This window comes from Bos grunniens, chromosome 9 (genome assembly GCF_055505025.1).
Source record: "Bos grunniens cultivar Pamir isolate PY7600 chromosome 9, Bosgru_T2T1.0, whole genome shotgun sequence".
In the NCBI taxonomy this organism is placed as follows: Eukaryota; Metazoa; Chordata; class Mammalia; order Artiodactyla; family Bovidae; genus Bos; species Bos grunniens.
In genome coordinates, this window is record NC_141173.1 from 103,192,705 (window position 1) to 103,213,877 (window position 21,173).

At 55.7% G+C, this 21,173-nt stretch overlaps 1 long non-coding RNA gene across 1 annotated transcript; it reads right to left on the minus strand.

The window, feature by feature from the left end:
* Positions 1 to 998: 998 nt before the first annotated feature.
* LOC147366497 (uncharacterized) lies at positions 999 to 1,629 on the minus strand. The gene is made up of 2 exons (XR_015132514.1): positions 1,432 to 1,629; positions 999 to 1,294 (listed from the first exon to the last, which is right to left on the minus strand). It is a non-coding gene; the product is annotated as an uncharacterized LOC147366497 (long non-coding RNA).
* Between the last annotated feature and the right edge of the window lie 19,544 nt (positions 1,630 to 21,173).

Consider the following 21,173-nt stretch of genomic DNA (forward strand, 5'->3'; position numbering starts at 1 on the left):
CGAAGCGCTGTCGGAAGACACGTGGTCGTGTGGGAAGGTTACATGTCTTCTAGAAAGAGCACTCAGCACCGGTACCCCCTCGGGTGAACCCTCCCAGGAGAGCCCTCCCAAGCCTTCCCGTCTCAGGCCCAGGGCCGTGCTGCGGGGTGACCGGCCACCCTGCCCACTGACCTCTCACATAAGAAGCCCTCAGAGTTTCTGAGCACAAGAACTCAGTCAAGCCGATCGAGTATCGATCCATAATTAACGTCTCATTTTGAGCATGTACGTGCTAAGCTGTGTCCGGTTTCTTGTGACCCCATGGACTGTCGCCCACCAGCCTCCGCTGTCCGTGGAACTTCGCAGGCAAGAACACTGGAGTGGGTACCATTTCCTTCTCCAGGGGATCTTCCCGACCCACGGATCAAACCGGCGTTTCCTGTGTCTCCGGCACTGGCAGGCAGATCCCTTACCACTGCGTCACCACCTCGTTGACTATTATTATTCTGTTGCTGTTCTCATTCGCTGAACATCACATTTTTCCTACTTGATGACATTCTCAAGTTACTTGGCATGTGTAGACACGTCCGTGTAAACTGGGAAAGTGCAGTGCAGGAATATGTGTTCCACCTTCATGACGGAAATCGGACGGCCGTTCCCTGGGACAGGACTCAGTGGATCAAAGGGAGCCTGCCGGCCCACAGCCCCAGGGTTGGATAGAGTACGCCCCGGGACCCAGTGTCCACGGCATCCCACAGTCAAGCCAGAGGCAGGCACTGATAGAACCCGGGCGTCCCAGTCCATCCTAGAGAGCACCCAGCCACGGACTCAGCTTCAGAACCAGGCGCCCAGGTGTGAGCCCTCCGGGGGATCCCCTGAGTTATTCATCCCCCAGCAAATATTTGCTCAGTCAGCCACTCCGTGCGAGGCGCTGCGATGAATAACACACGGTTCTCTCCCTCGAGAAATCTATCATTTAGGGGAGACAGGCAGGTTAATTACTGACTCTCATGCAAGGCTGGGTGAAATAAACGCTTTAATAAACGTCTAGGAGGTGCATCACGGAGGGGCTGAGAGCCAGTGATTGGACCTGATTGGAGGCGTCGGGGTGAGCTGGCGTTTAGGCTGGGCCTCAGAGGATGCCACGGGCAAGAAGAGCAAGAGACGCAAGACCCAGGTCCTGAGCTGTGACCTCACTCGTAGCTGTGTTTACCGGTGAACTGTTCAAACAGCGTCCAAACGCGTCTGTCCAGTGCCCTCGCCTCCCCGTGAAACTGAGCACCTGCCTCGGGCCTGCACCTGTCTTGCTGTGTTTCTGTAAGCAAACGAGAGTCATGCTAATAGCAGCTTCTTCTGCACCCCTCCCAGACACAGTCTGTAACCTGCTTCTCACTTAGCACCGCGTTCCAAAGACCTTCCCCACAGGGCACAGAGACCCCCGCCCCTTCTCACCCCTGCGGGTCACCCGGGTGCCGGGGGCCTTTCCCTTTCTCGCTGGGACGGTGAACGGCCATCTCCAGGCGGTTCTCACTGGTTCTTCATCTGTCGTCCTCCTAACCAGCCACCGTCGGCGTTAGGAAGTCAGCAGCTACACGTCCTGAGCGCTGGCCGTCAGCCTCAATGTCTCTGACATGAGCGAAGCGTCGGAGTCTGGGAAGAAGCGGTCTGTGAGCACCAGGCCATCCGCTGCCCGGGGGTGTCCCCGCAGCTCAGGGCCGTGCGGAGGCCTTGCAGGTGCTCAGTGCCCACAGCCAGGCTGCCGCGGAGAGAGCACCGGCCACGTGTCCTGAGTCTGCATGGGTGCCTCTCCCATCACAGCTGGGACCCGCTGCTCCGCGGCTGAGGCCCCCAGGCTGGGAGAGGACGCGCTGGAGAGGGAACAGCGGAGATGGGCTGACACGCCCCCCGCCCCGGGGACGGGAGCTGCTGCGCCTCCCGGTCTCCCTCCTCATCTGAAACACTAAAGACGGGCCTGGAGGACTCTGCGGAGATCAGTGCAGTCATCCCAACGGGGAGCCTGCAAGTGTCTTCTGATTGGAGGGAACACACTTGCTGACGGGTGGGCGTGTGGGATGGGAGGTTGTGATGGGAGGGTGACGCCCCCCCAGGGGGTCCATATGGCGGAAACACGGGTTCACCCCAGCCGAGATGGTAGGCGCGGGGTGCAGGCTTGGGTGGGAAGGGACATGCGTCCTGAGATGTCCACTGGGCACCTGAGCAGAGGGCCCCGGGGCCCCGCCAGCTGCCCAGGTGGGTCTGGAGTTCGGGAGAGGGGCTGTCCTGGAGCTCAGACTGAGAGTCACCAGCGCAGAGACGATGCTCCTCTAGGGGAGAGGAGACCCACCCACCCCCAGGCAGAGAGGAGGGACAAGCAGGGAAGGCTGGGCTGAACACCAGGGCCAGAGGGGAGGCCGAGAGGGAGGAGCCTGACGGTGGGGGCTGGGGGTGCCCAGAGCGGGGCTGGCTTGCTGGCCAGACGCTCACAGGGTTCAAGGTCAAGAAGACAGATCACACCTGGGATCAGGCAGCACGGAGGAGACGGCGGCAGAGCAGAGGGGTGGCCCGGGTCTGCAGGGCCACACGGGGGCTTCTGACCTCAGACAGAGACAAGCCTTTAGGGAGTCTGCTGACAGGAGAGGCAGGCACCAGGGCCAGGAGGAACTGGGGGGCTTTGTTTTTCCCTGAGAGGAGAGAAACAGCTGCACATTCGTGCGCGAGTTGGGAAGACCAGGAAAGAAAGACGTGGGGACGATGCAGGCAAGGAGGCTGGAACTGCTGCTTCCTGCCCTGCGCAGCCGGGGGGTGCGGCCTGGTGCTCAGGGAAGGGTCTGGCCTCCGGAAGAGCTGGGCCGCTCACCGGATCTGGAAAGTGTGATCCACTGTGATGCTCAGACGAAAGCAGAGCCGGGGCCTCCACGGGTCAGCCGGGTGATTTGTTCACAATAGAGGCATCTGAGATACGGGTGGGCGTGAGCACTTGGCAAAGCTCTCAGGAGATGTTTAATGCCACCCCCCTCCCCAGCCCGGCCACACCACACGCAGGATGCCGTGATACAGCCAGGGGACGGCCAGGCCTCTGTGGTCCCCGGGACGAAGGCGGAGAGGGCGACAGGTGCGGGTCCGGGCACAGGGACAAGGGAGCAGGATGCAGGCAGTGGGGCCTGCAGCCGGTGAGAAGTCGTGTCCCCGTCCTTCACACAGATGGCTCTGCGCAGATCCGCTCATTGCAGGTTTATAGGTTATTTTCATCTTAATGTGCCATCCATCTTTCCTCTTTCCAAGCCTGCAGGCATATTTCACTCCTGCCCCCAAGGGTCCCTCTCCACGTTCAGCTGCCTTGAGCAGAAGTCACACCAGGGCTCGCCCCAGGAAGGGATCTTCAAGGCCGAAGGCCTTCCGCGTGGGGGCTGCCGGCCTCTGCTTCCTATCCAGACGGGGCGCCCTCGTCCTGAGAGTCCAGCCAGAACCTGCGTGGTCTGAACGCTGCCAGCAGGGAGTCCTACCCACCGTGCCCCTTCCCCAAGCACATACAGACTGAAAGTATCGGGGCCCCACAGCCCCGATGTAACCACCCTCTGCCCTGGGTGTCAGGGAGCGCAAGTCTCCTCCTAGGTCTTGATGTCCCGTCTCACCCCCGCACCCCTGGGAAAGTTATCCCAGCTCCGCAGACAAGGGCCCCACGTGAAGGGGGGAAACTGAGATGAGGTTTGCGGAGGAGACATGGAAGGAAGGGACTGAGCCCCGTCTGGCCACCCGCTGGCTCCTCCTCGCAGTTCTGGGAGAAGAGGGTCCTGGACTTGGGCCACCCACACCCCAACCGGAATGCCTGGCGAGCATCAGGACCACACGGAGTGGAGCGGGGGAGACGGTGTTACGGAAACGGCCTGACGCAGGGCGTGAGGCTGCCGTGATGGCTCCTAGAGCCACACCCGGCAAACAGCAGGCACTTAGCAAGGATCTGTGAGGGGCGAACGGATGAACAGAGGAGCAAAGCAGGAGTCGGTGGGCAGAATCTGCTCGATGCCCGCCTGGAGCCTTAACATGCGGAGTGGGAGCCAGTGAAGAGCGGCTGGAAACTTTCCTAAAGACCCATTCCCGCTCCGCCAGACCACAGGCTCGAGGGTTCCCGTCAGCCTCTGAGTGCCAAGGTCAAAGGACAGGAACACTTTGAAACTAGGAAAACTCAGCCCCTCTGTCCAGAGGCCGTGTGGTCTGTTCCCTGAGTGGGGTTTGCACGATTTTCCTCCAGCCCAGCTGACGCAAAGAAGCCAAATAGCTGGGAGGCTCTGAATGGTTAACCTTCATGAGGAGACAGAAGACTGTTCACACACTTTCACGTGTTAACTCCCATAATCCTCACAACAGCCCTGCTTTTATTCACATCAGACGTTGAGAAGACCAGGCCCTTCAGCCCGACAAGACCGTGGTCAGTGTATTGATCGCTGGGAATTAGACCCAGGCAGTGTGGCTCCATGGGGCTCACTCTTAATCTCAATGCTAGAGTCTCCCTTCGCCAGAACACTGGGTTATAGCTATCCACTCAGTGGCCACCTGTCCTCCCATCCACTCATCCATCCATTTGTCCATCTGTCTATCCATCCTTCCAACCACCCATCCATTAATCCATCCAAACATTAATCCATCTGTCCATCTGTTTGCCTGTTGTTTATCCATCCATGCTTCCATCCAATCATCCATTCTTCCCACTGTCCATCCATTCAGCTGTCCACTCACCTGTTCCTTTATCCTTTATCCACCGGTTAATCCATGTTTGCCAGTCCATCCATCCACCCATGCAACTCTCCACACACCCATCCATCCACCTATCCATCCACCCAGCTGTTCATTTATCCATCTGTTCAGCCACCTATCCATCCACCCATGCAACTCTCCACGCACCCATCCATCCACCCATCCATCCACCCAGCTGTCCATTTATCCATCTGTTCATCCATCTGCCCATCTACTTGCCTGTCCATATCTCGGTCCATCCATTCATCTGTGTATCTATTACCAGCAGGTCTTCTGGGTTACAGGTGAGCCAGCAGCCCACACACGTTGCCAAAGGGAAGGATGGGAGATGGCAAGCTCTGCTGCGTGCCTTCTCACACACGTTAGTCTGTACACACGGAGGAAACACGAAATGGAAGGCTGATGAGATGCGGCCCCGGAGGAAGCTTCCCCAGGCGTCTGCCCCGTCGACCCCACTCGGGGCCCATCCCAGCCTCATTCTCCTGTTAGCTCCACACTTAACACAATCCTTACACTCCCCGCGAAAGCCTTTCTCCTTTCCCAACAAACTCCACCTTAGTTCTAGACAACACTGCGTTTTTGCTAAGGCTTAAACTTCATTGACGGAAGGATACTAATTGGGTTTTTGTGATCAATTACCAGGGCCAGAGTGACCAAAGGGCTTGATTGCCTCGTTGGGTGAAATCACAGCCAAGCGCATCTCATGCCCCACAGCCTTGGCACCGTGCCCTGTGACAATGAGACTCGCATTCCCGGGCCGGTTCCTATTGTAAATACAACAATGCACTGTGAGCTCTTTCTCAGTCTTGTTACCAGCAGCGTAAATTCACATGTCAGCACGTGACTGTTGCCAGGAGACAGCATGAGCGCCAGTCCACCATGGAGGCTCCGTGTTTCATTCTGGTGCAAAGGAGAGGAAACAGCTTTGGTCGGTAGAGGACGTCCATGGTTGCCAGGGGTTTCAACACCGCCAATCAGCACAGTCAGAGTTCTGCAAAGCTGTGCTGGCCTTTCATTTCTTTGTACCGACTTGATCTACCTTAAGATTCTTCTGTACGGCTGCTGCCCAGCGGACAAAGCCGAAGGCCAACAATGAGAATGAGAGAGATAAAAAGTAATCTCGCTTTTCCTTCTGATTTTGTGTTTATGTTTATTCATTGATTTGGCTGCACCGGATCTTAGCTGTGGAACACGGGGTCTTCAGCTGTGGCCTGTGAGATCTAGTTCCCTGGCGAGGGACTGAACCAGGCCCCCTGTATCGAGAGCCTGGAGTCTTCGCCGCTGAACCACCGGGGAAGTCCCTTCCTCCTGATTTTAAGACAAGGTCACTACCTTTGTCATCCGTGTTTTATATTACCGATCTCAAGATCCTCATCTCCTGTTAAGTGAATGCTTGGCCAGCTAAGCTCTTCTGGACATCACATCAAGGGCTGATGCTGCTCAGGTGCGGAGGGGGCGGCTGGCGCTGCTCACTGACGTGAACAGGTCCTCCTCTCTCCCAGCAGATGGGGGGCTGGTCTTCCTGACCCCCTGTGGGGGCTGTGGCCATGTGACGAGGTGTGGAGGTTCCGCATGCCACATGGCATGGCCCCAAAAAAGAGAAAAGATTAGGGCAATCATGCCTACCTGGCAAGGATGTGGAGCGGCTCCAGCCCCATGTGGACCGTAAGGCTGGTGGTGGACGCCGGGGTGTCCACAGGCCTGAAGGGCGGCCTTCCTGGAAGAGGCAGCACAGGGCTCGGTGTGAAGGGTGGGGAGGCAGCTGGCCTGGCCTCCGCCGGAGGAGGGGGAAGGCCAGGGCGCTGCAGCCACGGCGGACTCGGTCCTCGGCCTTTCCTCGCTCAGCTGTGGGGAGCAGACCAGAATGCGTGGCTGGCGAAGGAGGTTCTAAGATGACAGGCTTTGGATCCTGGCAGAACTCCTGGGAGGCCTCGTGCTCCTTCCCAGCGGATTCCTAATTCTATGCGAGTTACTCCAAACGCCGTCATCTTCAAAGATGTTCGCTGGCCCCACGACATTTGAATTAATCAGAAAATTGGTCTCCTGGAGAAGAATTTCACCGTCCGGGCTCCAAACACGAGGCAGCACCCGGGGCAGAAACAAGACTGGGAACTCGCTTGGCCTCAGGCAAGAGGAAGAGTGTGTGCGTAAGAGCACAGCCAGACTGAATGAAGCTTTGCGTCCTCAGCGCGGCAAAGCTGGTCCTTGCGGGTGACTCTGGCTCCAGGGCAGGCAGGCTCAGCGGGCAGGGTCTCCTGATCTCTGGCACTTGGCCGGCTCTGCTCCCAATCCAGGCGTGGGGGACAGGGTGGGTGGTGAGGGTCCCATCGTCCTCCAGTCAGATACTGAGATACCGGGGTGCTCTAAGCCCCGACCCGACCCAGCCAGTAAGAGACAGGACACAGCCCTCAGTAGGGGAGAGGTGCTGGTCAAGCCTCGCAGTCGACCTCTCCAAATCCAACTCCGACACGGACTCTGGGTTCGTTCATTGACCACGCTCCCCGCCTACTGCGCCCTCCAGGGATGCCCAAGAGTCACCTGCTCTGCAGGGGACACTTCACGCACTTAGCCCAACTGTTTTTGCTGACCTGGCTCCGTCAGTCTGACGTCCACCTCAGATTTCAGCTCGTTTTGAGCACGCTTTCCCTGGTGACCAGGCTGTGAGCTGACCTCCACCGTCACCTGTGTGCAGACCCTGGGAACGCACATTTGCCTTCCCACATGGGCGGACACCCTGCGGTTCCTGCCAGGCCTGGGAGAGGCGGGTGGGGTGGCCTTCTAGTCTGCTGGGCTCACACTTTTTGGTCGGGCTAACCTGCCTGAACAAGTTGCTCTATGCCCGGGAGCGCAGGCCCGTAAACTGGGAAAGACGCAATGTCCCGTCGAGTTGTGGTGTCTGTGTGTGAAGTGCCCGGGGCATCCAGCAGGCATCTGGTTTGTGTTGATTAGTGATGCCTGCTGGCCGGGTGACCGCTGTGCTCCCCACGGGCACTCGCAATGACCGTGCTCGCTGGCTCTCAGCCTGCAGGGCTGCGACCGCCCCAGACGCCCTGGAAGCTGGCAATTTATGTATCGAAAGGGTGGCTGGGAGCTAGAGATGGCTCAGGCCATCCCGCCTCTGGGGTCTCCTGTCTGGAATGGGGGTGCGCTTGGCCCTGTGGGAAGGTGTACACAGCAGAGCCAGCCTGGAGGGCGTCAGAGCAGGTCTGACGGGGCTGCTGAGTCTCAGCAAGTCACCCAGGGCTCACGGTCTCCCCGGCATGAGTCCTTGGTCCAGTCACCATGGCACAGCATCACTGATGCTGGAAGGACCCTGAGAGGCTGGTCAGCACGTGTCAGCCATGCTGGGCTCCTGGGCTTTCCCCGGGGTGGTCTCTGGTGGCCGCTGTGAAAGGACTCCCCAGCATTCCAACCGAGCCGGGCTGCGATGAGGGTTAGAGGGAGCAGTTCCGGGAGCACTCCCACGGCCCCCTCTGCCCCCAGCATGACGTGCACACCGGCATCCTCACTGGGCACCTCCACCCCCGACTCCAGCCTCGGAAGGTCTCCTCGGTGGCCGCTTACTTCCTCCCCAGTTTATTAAAACTATCAGAAAATGCACACGCTATTTTTCCAGAGTCTTTCTTTCTTGCTTCAGGTTATGAGTCTGCAGCTACGCTTGGGCGGATCTGGAAGCTCAGGAGATGGTGCTGGTCTCGTCTCCCGTGAACGTTGTCTTTCTCAGGAGATGGCCTCTCTCCCTCCCCAGTCCTTCTAGTCCTCCTCTACGATCGTCAGAATAATTTGGCGAGAATCTGTTCAGTACTGTGCGGGGACCAAGTTTCAGCTGAATAAACAGGCCGCATGACCAAATGGAGACTCGAGAAATACCCAGTTGGGCTCCCTTCTAACACACGGCTGTAACATAAGAAGTGTGTCTGACGTGGCTCTCCCTCATGGCACGCCCCTAAAAATGCACAAGGCAGGTTTGCCTCCATTTCAGTGAAATATTTTGCCTTAACACAGCTAGTGCCCCCTGTTCCACCTGCAAACCGCACATGGCTCGGTGTCCCCTGTCCCCGGGAGGCAGCCAGAACCCCAGAAGCAGGCCTTCTGACCCAAGCCCCACACAGCAGGACTCCAAGGATGAGCTTGCCTGACGGGAAGGACGCGGTGTCCTCCCAGGAAGGACAGGCCGGCAACCCCGCCCGCACCCGAACGGGTTTCCGCCCTTCCCTGCCCACCCAGCCCGGCGATGCACCCCGCCCCTCCAGGCCAGGACCCCAGCCTGGGAGGGCGGTCGGCACACACTCTGAGCCGAGGCTCCAGCGACCCCAGCCCCCGGCCGCCTCACAGGATGAGCTGGTGCCCCTCGTCAGGCCCTCAGATCCCGCCACTGTGGGAGTTCAAATGCCACCCTCACCTCCAGGCCAGAGCAGCCCGACCAAGTGACTTCTGCCCCGAGTCGCCCCGGGAGCCTCTGTGGTCGCTTTCATCTGATGCCCCACACAGGCACGGAGGTGGCCCCAGAGCATGGCAGCACCTTCAGAAAAGATGAAGACCCACCGGGTGAGTCGTCACAAACCACTGCTCCTGGTCCCGACCAAAGAGACGCTCAGGGCAGCGAGGAAGCCTCGAAACAGGTGACTGAGCAGCAAAGCAGTTGAATACGGAAAGCAGCATATGCTTCAAAGGGACCAGAGAGCTTCCTCTTCATCCTCTAAACTGTATCATTATCTCATGAACACCCTTTTGTACAACCATCTACCAAGGTACATGAATTGTGACCCAAATCGTTTATCCAACCTAACAATTTCCAAATCGCCAACAGGGAGCTGAGAACATTGGTGTGATGCTTACTTGACAAAGCTGTTCCCATAAGATGCCCCTGACTGAGCCACGATCCACATGGGGCCCCCCAAACCCTCCCAACTTCCCCACTAAGCACCGATACTAAGCACCCCCACCGTTGTTAGGCGACGCTAGCTCTTTAACACCCATGACACAGCTCACAGGGCAGGAATTGCATGATCACCCGTGACGCTAACACCCGTCACGTGCAAATATTCCTTCCATCCCCAAGACTGCTGTCGGACATTTTTGCAAATTCAACATCTCAGCGATTAAACTGAATCTTGATAATTGGTTCCTGGGCTGTCATATTTAATAGCCAGCTGAATTTTCTTTCTCCATGGAACTTCACACGTGTCATTTGATCTAGTTTCAGAATGCCGAATTTAAAAGCCTTCAGTTCAGTTCAGTTCAGTCGCTCAGTCGTGTCCGGCTCTTTTCGACCCCATGAATCGCAGCACGCCAGGCCTCCCTGTCCATCAGCAACTCCCGGAGTTCACTCAGACTCATGTTCATCGAGTCAGTGATGCCATCCAGCCATCTCATCCTCTGTCGTCCCCTTCTCCTCCTGCCCCCAATCCCTCCTAGCATCAGAGTCTTTTCCAATGAGTCAACTCTTCACATGAGGTGGCCAAAGTACTGGAGTTTCAGCTTTAGCATCATTCCTTCCAAAGAAATCCCAGGGCTGATGTCCTTTAGGATGGACTGGTTGGATCTCCTTGCAGTCCAAGGGACTCTCAAGAGTCTTCTCCAACACCACAGTTCAAAAGCATCAATTCTTCGGGGCTCAGCTTTCTTCACAGTCCAACTCTCACATCCATACATGACCAGTGGAAAAACCATAGCCTTGACTAGATGAACCTTTGTTGGCAAAGTAATGTCTCTGCTTTTGAATATGCTGTCTAGGTTGGTCATAACTTTCCTTCCAAGAAGTAAGCGTCTTTTAATTTCATGGCTGCAGTCACCATCTGCAGTGATTTTGGAGCCCCAAAAAATTAAGTCTGACACTGTTTCCACTGTTTCCCCATCTATTTCCCATGAAGTGATGGGACCAGATGCCATGATCTTCGTTTTCTGAATGTTGAGCTATTTCAAATCCTGAAAGATGATGCTGTGAAAGTGCGGCACTCAATATGCCAGCAAATTTGGAAAACTCAGCCGTGGCCACAGGACTGGAAAAGGTCAGTTTTCATTCCAATCCCAAAGAAAGGCAATGCCAAAGAATGCTCAAACTACCGCACAATTGCACTCATGTCACATGCTAGTAAAGTAATGCTCAAAGTTCTCCAAGCCAGGCTTCAGCAATACGTGGACCGTGAATTCCAGATGTTCAAGACGGTTTTAGAAAAGGCAGAGGAACCAGAGATCAAATTGCCAACATCTGTTGGATCATCAAAAAAGCAAGAGAGTTCCCGAAAAAAACATCTATTTCTGCTTTATTGACTATGCCAAAGCCTTTGACTGTGTGGATCACAACAAACTGTGGAAAATTCTGAAAGACATGGGAGTACCAGAACACCTGACCTGCGTCTTGAGAAACCTATATGCAGGTCAGGACGCAACAGTTAGAACTGGACATGGAACAGCAGACTGGTTCCAAATAGGAAAAGGAGGACGTCAAGGCTGCATGTTGTCACCCTGCTTATTTAACCTAAAAGCCTTGACGTTTCATTTTCTTTCCCCTTTTTTCATTAAACCACGAGTACCTTTTCCCGTAACTTGTAGGTGAGCTGCTGGCTCCTCCACGGGCACCAGCCACCGTACGTTTTCATTGGAAATTCCACGTCTGATTTCTTCTCTTGAGCATAATCTTCTCCTTTTCCTTCATGACTTCATTTATTTCTTTTACGTGCTCACTCACTCAGGAAATAGTTATGGAGCACCCATCAGGGTGATGCACACTTTAAGCACGTGGATACATGAGTGATCAAAATCAACAATAACATTAACAAATCTCTGCCCTGAAGGGCTTACAGTGTAGAGGAGTGCGTGCGTGCTCAGTCGCTTCAGTCTCGTTGCCCTTTTTGTGACCCCAGGGACTGTAGCCCGCCAGGCTCCGCTGTCCATGGGATTCTCCAGGCAAGAGGACTGGAGTGGGCGGCTATGCCCTCCTCCAGGGGGTCTTCCCAACCCAAGGATCGAACTCACATCTCCTGTACTGCAGGTGCATTCTTTACCGCTGAGCCCCCAGGGACGCCCACAGTGTAAAGAAAAGAAGCAAAAAACAAGCAAAACAGGAAGGAAAACGTGCGTTTAAAGGTGATAAGCGCTGTGAGGCGGGAAATCAGAGCTCAGAGGGGAGTTCAGAGTTCTGGGGACAGTGGGGCTGCTTTGAAGTTTTAACCTGAATCTCCAGGGCGGGTCCCACCTACAGGAGTGCACGTCTGAAATCTTTCTTCGTCCCTGCATAACTGAAATGTCTTTCTTGCAATACTAGAGAAAGTACTGACAGCTTTGTGGGTGGGCAGGAGAAGGGAATGGCAACCCACTCCAGTGTTCTTGCCTGGAGAATCCCAGGGACGGGGGAGCCTGGTGGCTGCCGTCTATGGGGTAGCACAGAGTCGGATATGACTGAAGCGACTTAGCGGCAGCAGCAGCAACAGTGTTTATCAAAGGCCATAAAAAAAATAAAAATAAATAAAAATTAAAAAAAATAAAATAAAATAAAATGCTTACCCTCTTTCAGATGACAAATTTTGTTAGAGAGGCTGAACTTACCTTGATACGTTTTTTAAATGCTACAGTACCTCCAGCCACACAGGAGATAGGCTAAGATCCAGATCTTCTTCCGATTTCCTTTATTCTTATTCCTACTTCTTCAGACAGAGGATTTCATCAGTCTGCTCTTTCCTTGGTGGATGAAACAAATATGAAGCTTTTTGAGAAAAGCTGTAACGTGATCAATTTACATATTTTATTATATCATTCGGATATAATCGAATGTGGTCATTTTAGATGATCTAAATTAAAACACCTGGAAATTTTTATAAAAATTAGCAGAAGTGACACATTTTCTCTCTCCAATTAATTGCAATTAAACTACAATCACAGTGTAATTGTGACACATGGACACCGATCATACGTTTCCAATTTATTCTCTGTGGGAGGGGTTTCCTCTGAAATTTTTTCAAGTGTTAAGAATAATGATTGATGGGTAGCTACATCTACCCCTTCCAGAACCACGAAATCAACCACACCATTAAACCATTTCCAGAGCCCTGCGTTTTGCACTTCAAATATAGTACCACAACATTCTTAAGTGAAAGAGATGAAGTATGACCCAGGGACAGAGGTTTTGCTGGCTTGGCTTCTAGATTTTTCTCAAACTTGCTTTCACATTTCAGTAGGTGCACATTTTCAGTCAGGAGGGTCAAAAATCCAGATGACAACGATTCAGCGACGTCCATGTTATTTTTTCAAAGTTCTAGTAAATATTTCATGTCTGAAATGCCTGATTTCAGCCACAGAGTAGGAGGTGTGAGAGATTATGATAGTACTTTCTCCACATTTTTTAATTTGATTATCAACATCCTTTAATAAAAATATTTATGCTTTTATTATTTTAAATATTTATGATATGAAACTGAATTATGATGTCCTTTACAATTTTTACGCATTAATTATCACAAATATTCTTTATATAAACTATGCCTTCAGCAGAACAAGATTACCCTCTTGTTAAAATAGCCGGGTGATTAGCCGGGTGATTAGCAGTTTCACTTGTAACAAATGTTGGCGCCGTTTGCGCCAATACTTAGGTCAATGCCGATGGTTTTGTTGAAATAATCAACCTGCTTTCAATTCCAGAAATAGGGCTTTCCTAATTCATGCTTGCATATGTCAGATCCTGCTCCAAGCCAGCCTGGTATGACGTGGCATCCACAGATGCTCCAGGTGGCAGATCTGAAAACAGCGTCTCTTCCTTGGTCTTTGAAAGACTCAGAGGACATGCTCATGAGGTTGGAAGGGAGCGTTAGCACACCTGCCCAGATCAGTGCTGACAGTATTTCATTCTGAATCTGCAGTTACTACTTCCATGAGAAACTCAGTGAGCCACTGCAGGAAAGCCTACAGGGTTTCAGAAAACAGCGAAACAGGAGGCGACTTTATCCATAGAGGTTGTAACGTCTGTAACGAGCGGCAGCGATGAATCTCCATCAGAATTCACACCACTGTGGTGTCACACGACACTCACTTTGTTACAGCCACCATCGTGCTGGTGACCACCCTCCGGGGAGGCAGCCTGGTGTCCTCGCCCTCAGCTCCTTCCTGAGGGCCTGTCGCTCACTGCAGGGCTGAACCCAGTGCACAGCTGGCGCTCGGACGGCAGATTACTAAGTTATGCAGGGCGGGCCTCTAGAGCATGCAGGTGGCTTTTTCATCCAGCTAGCAGAGCGAGGAGCTGGCTACAGTCCTCTGTCCTCACCCGCCCCCAGACTCTAGCCCACAGGCTGGCATGGCCTGCCTGCTCTGTGGTCAGCGGGGTGTTAGCGTGGGATGGACCTGGTATCCATCACGCCTCTTTGGGCACTTGGCCCAGACTGCTAGTCTTGTCCTGGGGAGGGGCATGGGTCATTTTCATCATCCCAGGAGCACTGCATCAACACTGTCAGGAAATGGACCAGTGAGAATTCTCAAGCCGCTTGCCCAGCTGCCTTCTGTGAATGCTCCGAGGGTGCAGCGAGGAGATGAATCCAGAGGGCCCGCTTCACCTTCAGCCCCAAGGAGCCACCAGCACCAGCTGCTCTGGCGATGCCGTGCCCGCCCCAGCTCCAGACGCTCGTCCTCGGCACCACTGCCTTGACATTTGGGTCCACTCGTCCAGAAGCGAGCCTTCTTCCGGGCACAGTTTGCCCTCCGGGCACCTCCTATCTGCATACTTGAGGCTCGATTGCAAACTCGGCGACTCATCCTTTGATTTGCCCACTAAAGGCCTGACTTCAGTCAACTCTCTGCTAACTGGGGTCTGACAATCCAACTCAAGTATTTGATTTTAACAAAGATTCTGTTTCTCTTGTGCCTTCCACATGGTCACGTTCCCAACATCCTAACAGAAGAAGGCAGGCGGGAGAGTAACTGAAGCCGTGACAGTTACGGGTGTGAGCTGCAAACTAACCTTGCCGTGGGATGATGGCACCACCGTGATTACTCAGGGTTGGAATTTCTTGCTGTCTCTCTCGACTGTCTAAATATTTAGATGCATAGGACCCACACTATACATATTTCTTTCCGCAATTACTTAGTTCTCAGCTTGGCCCACGAATAGAGAATGAGAGCGTTCTGTGTACAGTGGAATGAGAAAGTCTTTTTTGAGAAACCCGGAGAATAGATTTGCTAAACTGGGCAGGATTCTTTACAGAAGTGGGAGACTTGCTATAACTATTCTTTGGAGGCGAGTGGGGAGCAAGGGTTTTATCGGCCTCAGAGAAGTTCTCGGGCATTCAGCCTGGGGTTGACATCAGATCTGCAGTCACCGTGACCTCCAGGGTAGCATCATCCACCCACAGCATCCGCTGACCCCGGGGACCACAGCCCGGGAGCCCCGATGCTCCTGCAGTTCCCCACCTTCCGCCCGTGCTCCCCCTGTGCACCCCGCAGGCTCTAGCGGCTCCACCGGCTCCAGGGGCCCCCAGGTCTGGAGCTGAGGACCCTGGCCGAGGAGGATGAACAGGAGGCTGAGGGGTTGACTGGACATCGTGTCTCCCTGAGTCCTGAGAGTGAAGGGCAGTCAGGGGCCAGTCCTGGGGGCCCAGTGAAGGGAGGGCATCTCCGGGGAGATGCAAACGAGAAAATTCAGATAGAGAACGCGAAAGTGTCAGCTTAAACAAATGCAGGTGAACAGATCACGAGCCGTGGTCCTAGCGAAGAAGTACCGGCTTGTGCGGCCTGTCCGTCTAAACGCGGCTTCCCCTCAGTCACAGCACACAAAGCACGCGCTGCTGGTGGGTGGACACGGGCCCTAACTAGGGCGAAGCGCGCGCATGTTACTTTGATCATGTAGGAGCGGGAACTGTCCCCTGTTCTATTCAGAACAACATCTCTCAGCTTCCTGACCCAGCGGCCGCTGCTTCTGAATAGGCGGCAGGGCCAGTTACCCTTGCAAGGTCGTGTTCACGTCCCAGGGGCCTCTCTCCCCCGGTCCCTGAACCCCAGACAAGGAGGGACCATGCTTATGGTCAGCTCCCGGCCCCGACACCCCCGGGCCGCAGGCGGGCAGGTCCTCACGGCGTCAGCACTGACCCAGCCCCCAGGCTGGTGCTCAGCAGCTGGGAAGCCCCGTCCTCCCCGGGAAAACGCCGCCGCCTCCTCTCTGTAGCCTCCACGCCTGCACTGGGATTGCGGGGCCTCCAGCCACTGCAGGGCCCCTGCTCTGTTTCCAGCTCCTCTCCCCACCCCGACCCGAGCAGGCAGCTCACAGCCTGATCCCCACTCCCGCCACCCCTCCTTGAGCTCCTCCCTGCAAAGTCCCAGCCAGCCTCGCCCCCGGATGCCCCTCAGCCAGGCCTCTCCCACGCTCAGGAAGATTCCCGCCTCGTAACTGCTGACCTCGCGGGGCCCCAGCTCGCCTGGCCTGTTCCCTAGCCTGCAGGTGCCACCTCCACCCAGCACGCCAGCCACGCCCGCCTCCTGTCTCCTCTTGGCCCCGGTCCCACCAGGCTCCGGCCGCCACCACGTCCCCGGCCTCTCCCCACTTCCCAGCAGGGACCACCGGGCTCCGTGATGAGTGTGGCCCGCCACCTCCCCACGCAGCAGGCCAGGGGTGTGCCTGGGTGCCCACTTCACAGACTGGGAACTGGTCTCAGGTGGCCACGGCCTGCTGGGATTACACACCAGAGGAAGGCCAGGGCAGGGCCCCCTAACAGCCTGGCCCCTGGGAAGCCCACGGGCCCCCTCCCCCAGCTGCACAGTCTGTCTCCTCCAACTTCTGGACCAGGTGTGCGAGGCCCCCTCGTGCAGGAAACACTCTAGATAACGCTGCAAGTGCTTGGCCTGAGCGAGCCTGCCGGAAGTCAGCAGTAGGGAGATGTGAGCGATAGAGGGACTCTTAGTGCTTAGCACCACGCGAGTGGAAGCGACCGTGCCGCGATAGGAGGAGGAAAAGGCGCATTTGAGGCTAAAATGGCCCGGACAGGGCATCGTGGAGCAGGCGCCTCTGAGCTGGGCCTGAAGTGCCGGGTATGTCCCTGTGGTCTGGGCCAGCAGACCGGTGCGGAGGGCCGGCCTCTGGAAGGGCACACCCCCACTGACGCCTGCAGCTCCCAGGCCCCCCTCACTCTGCGCACATCTGCTTCTCTGCTGGGTTGCTGTTTGTTGCTGCCGATCGTCCCCTAAGATTTAGTTGTGTCTTCCCAGTGAGGCGTGAGGGATCGTCCTACAGACACAAACACGCCCGAGTGTTGAAATACGCGCGTCCTCCTCCTCATCCAGGCGGCAGGGTCCACGAGCCGGCCTTCCACATGCTGCTCATCACTTGCAGAGCCACGTGTCTCCAGGGGCTGGCCAGTCACCTGTCTCTGCCGTCCACCCATCTTGGCATCCTGAGAGGCAAAGAGAAGGGCCCGCTTGAGTAGCCCCGAGTCGCCACGGAGGGGAGTGTTGGAAACAGAAACGCTGGGTCTCCGTCTGAGCAGCTGCAGGGCCAGCAATTACTCTTCAAGAGACTTGCTCTCACTTTCGCCCACAGTTGAGAGTCAAGTGGTCACGAGCAGATTCCGAATCTCTGTCCGAGCATCGCTCTGTTTGCTCGGTACCTGTACTGAAGATCAGGGGTGTCGAGCTTCACTATTCAGAGTGAATGGAGAGGATCCAGCGTCAGGAGACTGAAATTCCTCCTGGCACTCTGTCCTTGCACACGCACCACGGAGCCCGTCAAGCAGAGCATGTGACCCCTGCTATTGGCCACATGTATGTAGGAGACCAGTGGCTCCTTCCAGCCCAGAACTCTGCACCATCGGGAATCAGGCCCTCATGAAACACTTGGTGGGTGCATAAGTGAACGACGGGCTGAGTCACCGAGCGACGTGGTCTCAGCCCTGCTCAGGCTCAAGGGACCAGGCCTGGCAAAGGCCGGCAGGGGAGTAAAACCGAGCAGGCCCCCATGGTTGTAGACCCCCTTTCCTCTGCCTGCCTTTTGTCTGTGGAAAAACTTCAGCCAAGAATAAGTTTAATCAGCAAAGTGAGAAAATGCAGAAGCAAAGAAAAGTAGTCAAACAAGACAAAACAATAATAGTCTAGTCGGTAAGCAAGGTCAAGGACCGTCAGCTTCTCCTCAGGGGCTGTAGGTAATATTCTGAGCCGTGTCCCGCGAGCTGTCATACGGATACTGAAACCCCGCCCCCCCCAGATGGAGAGGTTAACTGCACGATGACCAGACTGTAGGCATAACATAAGCAGCTGCAGTTCCCAGAGCTGGCCTCAAAGAAATGGGAACACACCGACCCTGGAACTGAATACTAGCTGTACGTGATTAAGGTGACGCTGGTCAGACCACCGGTGACCCATTTCAAGATGACCGTCTGAGCTGACTGCACTGTTTCTGCAGGGAGCCCCCTCTCTTCACCTGGAAAAGCTCTTGCCCGCTGACTCTTAGGGGTGGGGAGTCGGCCTTTGGACAGGAGTCCGCCCTCCCCACTCCCATCCCCAGTTGCCAGCCTCTGAAATAAAGCAAAGTGCTTTTCCACTGAGCTTGTCTCTTTAATGGCCAGACCCCCACTTTCCGTTCCGGGAGGAAATGCTTCTCAGAGTCCGGGCTCTGTTACACCCCACCCCCACCCCATGGCAGAAGCCGCCAAATGTCACTCAGTCTTCCTGGAAGACACGTCACGTGTCCTCTCCTGGGCTCAGTAAGTGACGATGCCGATCATCACCCTGCTCAGGAGCTCAGCTGAGGGTGGGCACCCACTGCAGGCCCGTTTCTGGGTCTGACCCCGAACTCCAGTCTCTGAATGAAGACACTGTGGTCATGCCTCTCAGATCAAACACGGACTGGAAAGGCCAGGGCTGGGCTCGACCATCTGCGTGTTGCGCAACTGGCCGTGCTGGTGGCCGCCAGACCCCAGTTCACAATTCCGGGTCAGTGCTGTGGGGATCTCTCCACTAAGGCATCGCCCACGGCTTGCCTGATCATAGGAATGATTCCAGAGCTTTACTGTTGTGATTCACTTCCGTGTTAGTCAAGATTCCCCAGAGAAGCAAAACCGGTAGGCAATACCAACACGCATGTAGACAGGGATTTCAGGCCCCGTGACCCGAGGGCGGCGGGCCTGCAGTACACGGACCAGGTCGGCAGGCTGGAGACCCGGCCAGTCCTGCGCCGGCAGGTGGTCTGGAGGCAGGACTCCTCAGGAGGAGATCACAGTCTGCTCTCCTAAGACTGATTGGCCAAGGCCCAACACATTCCAAGGTCACCTGCTTTGCGCACAGCCGGCCTATTTAAATGTTAATCGCATACCCGCAGCAGCCCGAGCGCGTCTGAAGGCGTTTGAAAGAACAGCAGGTCCCATCTCACCAAGCTGACACATAGCAGAAAGGCTCCCAAGCGTCAAGCTCCCCGAGCGCACTGCCGCGCCCTTTCCCTGGGTATCTCCTCGTCAAGCTCCCCGAGCGCGCCGCCGCTCCTTTCCCGGGTATCTTCTCTGCAGGCTCTACCGTCTCTGCCTTTGGAATGGTCTCACCTACAGCCCCTGCTCTCCATTGCCCTTTCCCGTCTCTAATTTTCACTCAAAGCCTCAAATTTATGCTGCCGAGATCCAGTGTCAGCGATTCCCCTTGAGGAGACCTCGCTTCACCTGTTCTCCGGCGAATGTCTGCCGGGCGCCCGGAGGCCCTGTCACCCGTTCTTACAAGTAAAACAGAAGTTCGTGGGGCTTCCCGACGTCTCACAGAGCAGACTTCCAGAAGCACTTATCACACCCCGGCAGCTCGGCCTGTGCAGCTCAACCGCTGGGCTCTGCTTTAGGGCCCAAGAGCAGCAACTGCTGAAGCTGGCGGGCTGCTGGAGGCCCGCGTGCCCGGGGCCCGCGCCCCCCAGACTGTGTGCCCGGGGCCTGTGCCTCCAGCCCACGTACCCCGGGCCCATGCCCCCCAGACTGTGTGCCCGGAGCCTGTGCCCCCAGCCCGTGTGCCCAGGGCCTATGCACCCCAGACTGTGTGCCCGGGGCCCACACCCCCCAGACTGTGTGCCCAGGGCGTGTGCCCCCCAGACTGTGTGCCTGGAGCCTGTGCCCCCAGCCCGTGTGCCCGGGGCCCGAGTCCCCCAGACTGCGTGCCCGGGGCCTGTGCTCCCAGCCCGCGGACCTGGGGCCTTTGCCCCCCAGACTGTGCTCCCAACGGGAGGGCCCCCGCCCCGCCTCGGGTGAGAAGACGGTACCCTCCAGCGAGAGAGCAGCGCCCACCTGCTGCAGCTGGAGGAAGCCCGAGAGCAGCAGTGCAGACGCAGTGCGGCCAAAACTCAGGTGATTAACCAGTAAAAAGAGACGGAAAGAATGTTCCACCGAAAAGTGAGGCGTGCAGCTTGCAACCCAAACAGCCCTCGAGACCACCGTCCACGGCGCCTCGCTTCTGCAGACGGCTGTGCACACCCGCCCCGTGCCTCTGCGCACGTGTGTAAAGATGGTGGTTGAGGCCTAGTGAGGTTCACCACGGCACGTTCCTAGCTGAAACGGGCAGCATTCTCCACAAAGTGCTTAGTGCGAGGGTGCGGTGACTCCAGGGCCTCTGTCAACACTGCGACAAAGCCGAGCAGCACGTGTATTCTTCCTACGCATACGATTTTATTTTCAGCTTTATGTTCACACAGAGTTACGATGAAGCGGTTTCGATCTTGCAGACACGCGAGGACGTTGGGGTTCCCCAGCGCCCCACAGGCCTCGTTTGAGAACCAGCGGCCTGGACTGTTACCTTCTGCTGCTTACCTCCCAGTGCCCTTCAAAACCTGGCCCTCCCCCGATTACCTGGTAACTCCACTCTCACATCACCTTCAAAAAGACGAAGACCTTTGTGTCAGTCAGACCTACGTTATAACCCCAGCTCTGTTACCAGCTGTGTAACCTGACGAAAAGTAGCAGGGCCTTATGAACTTCAATTTTCCTCATCAAAAAATAGGGGTAAAAATACTTTACCCCTCAGACAAGTGTCAACATTAAAGGAGTGAGTGTTTGTAAAGCGGGTGTCGTTAGTAAACATCACGTCCCTTCCTTTGTCCCCCACTGTGGCTAGAAAGGCAGCAATTCTCTAAAAACTCTGTCCTGCTGTAACTCAGCTTTGATCCGATTCCCTCATCTCTGCAGTGAATTCCCAGGGCGCCAAACTCACACTTGAAGCCGCCTCCTTCTCCAAAGCCTGCCTGGCTTCCGTCTCCCACCTTTGCGCATGACAGGCAGGTGTTTTCTGAATTCTTCCATTTACATTAGTCACACGCTTGTTCATTAGCTATTTCACAAGTGCGTCTTCTCCCTCCGAGTGAAATCTAAGCTTTCGGAAGATGAACTGTTTTAAAAACGTCATAGCTCTTTTGTATCAGTGATCTATCTCCAGGTGATGGCTGACCCCAAACGCGGTGGTTCAAAGACAACAGTGACCATGACGCTCCCCCTGTTCTCTGGGTCAGGTCG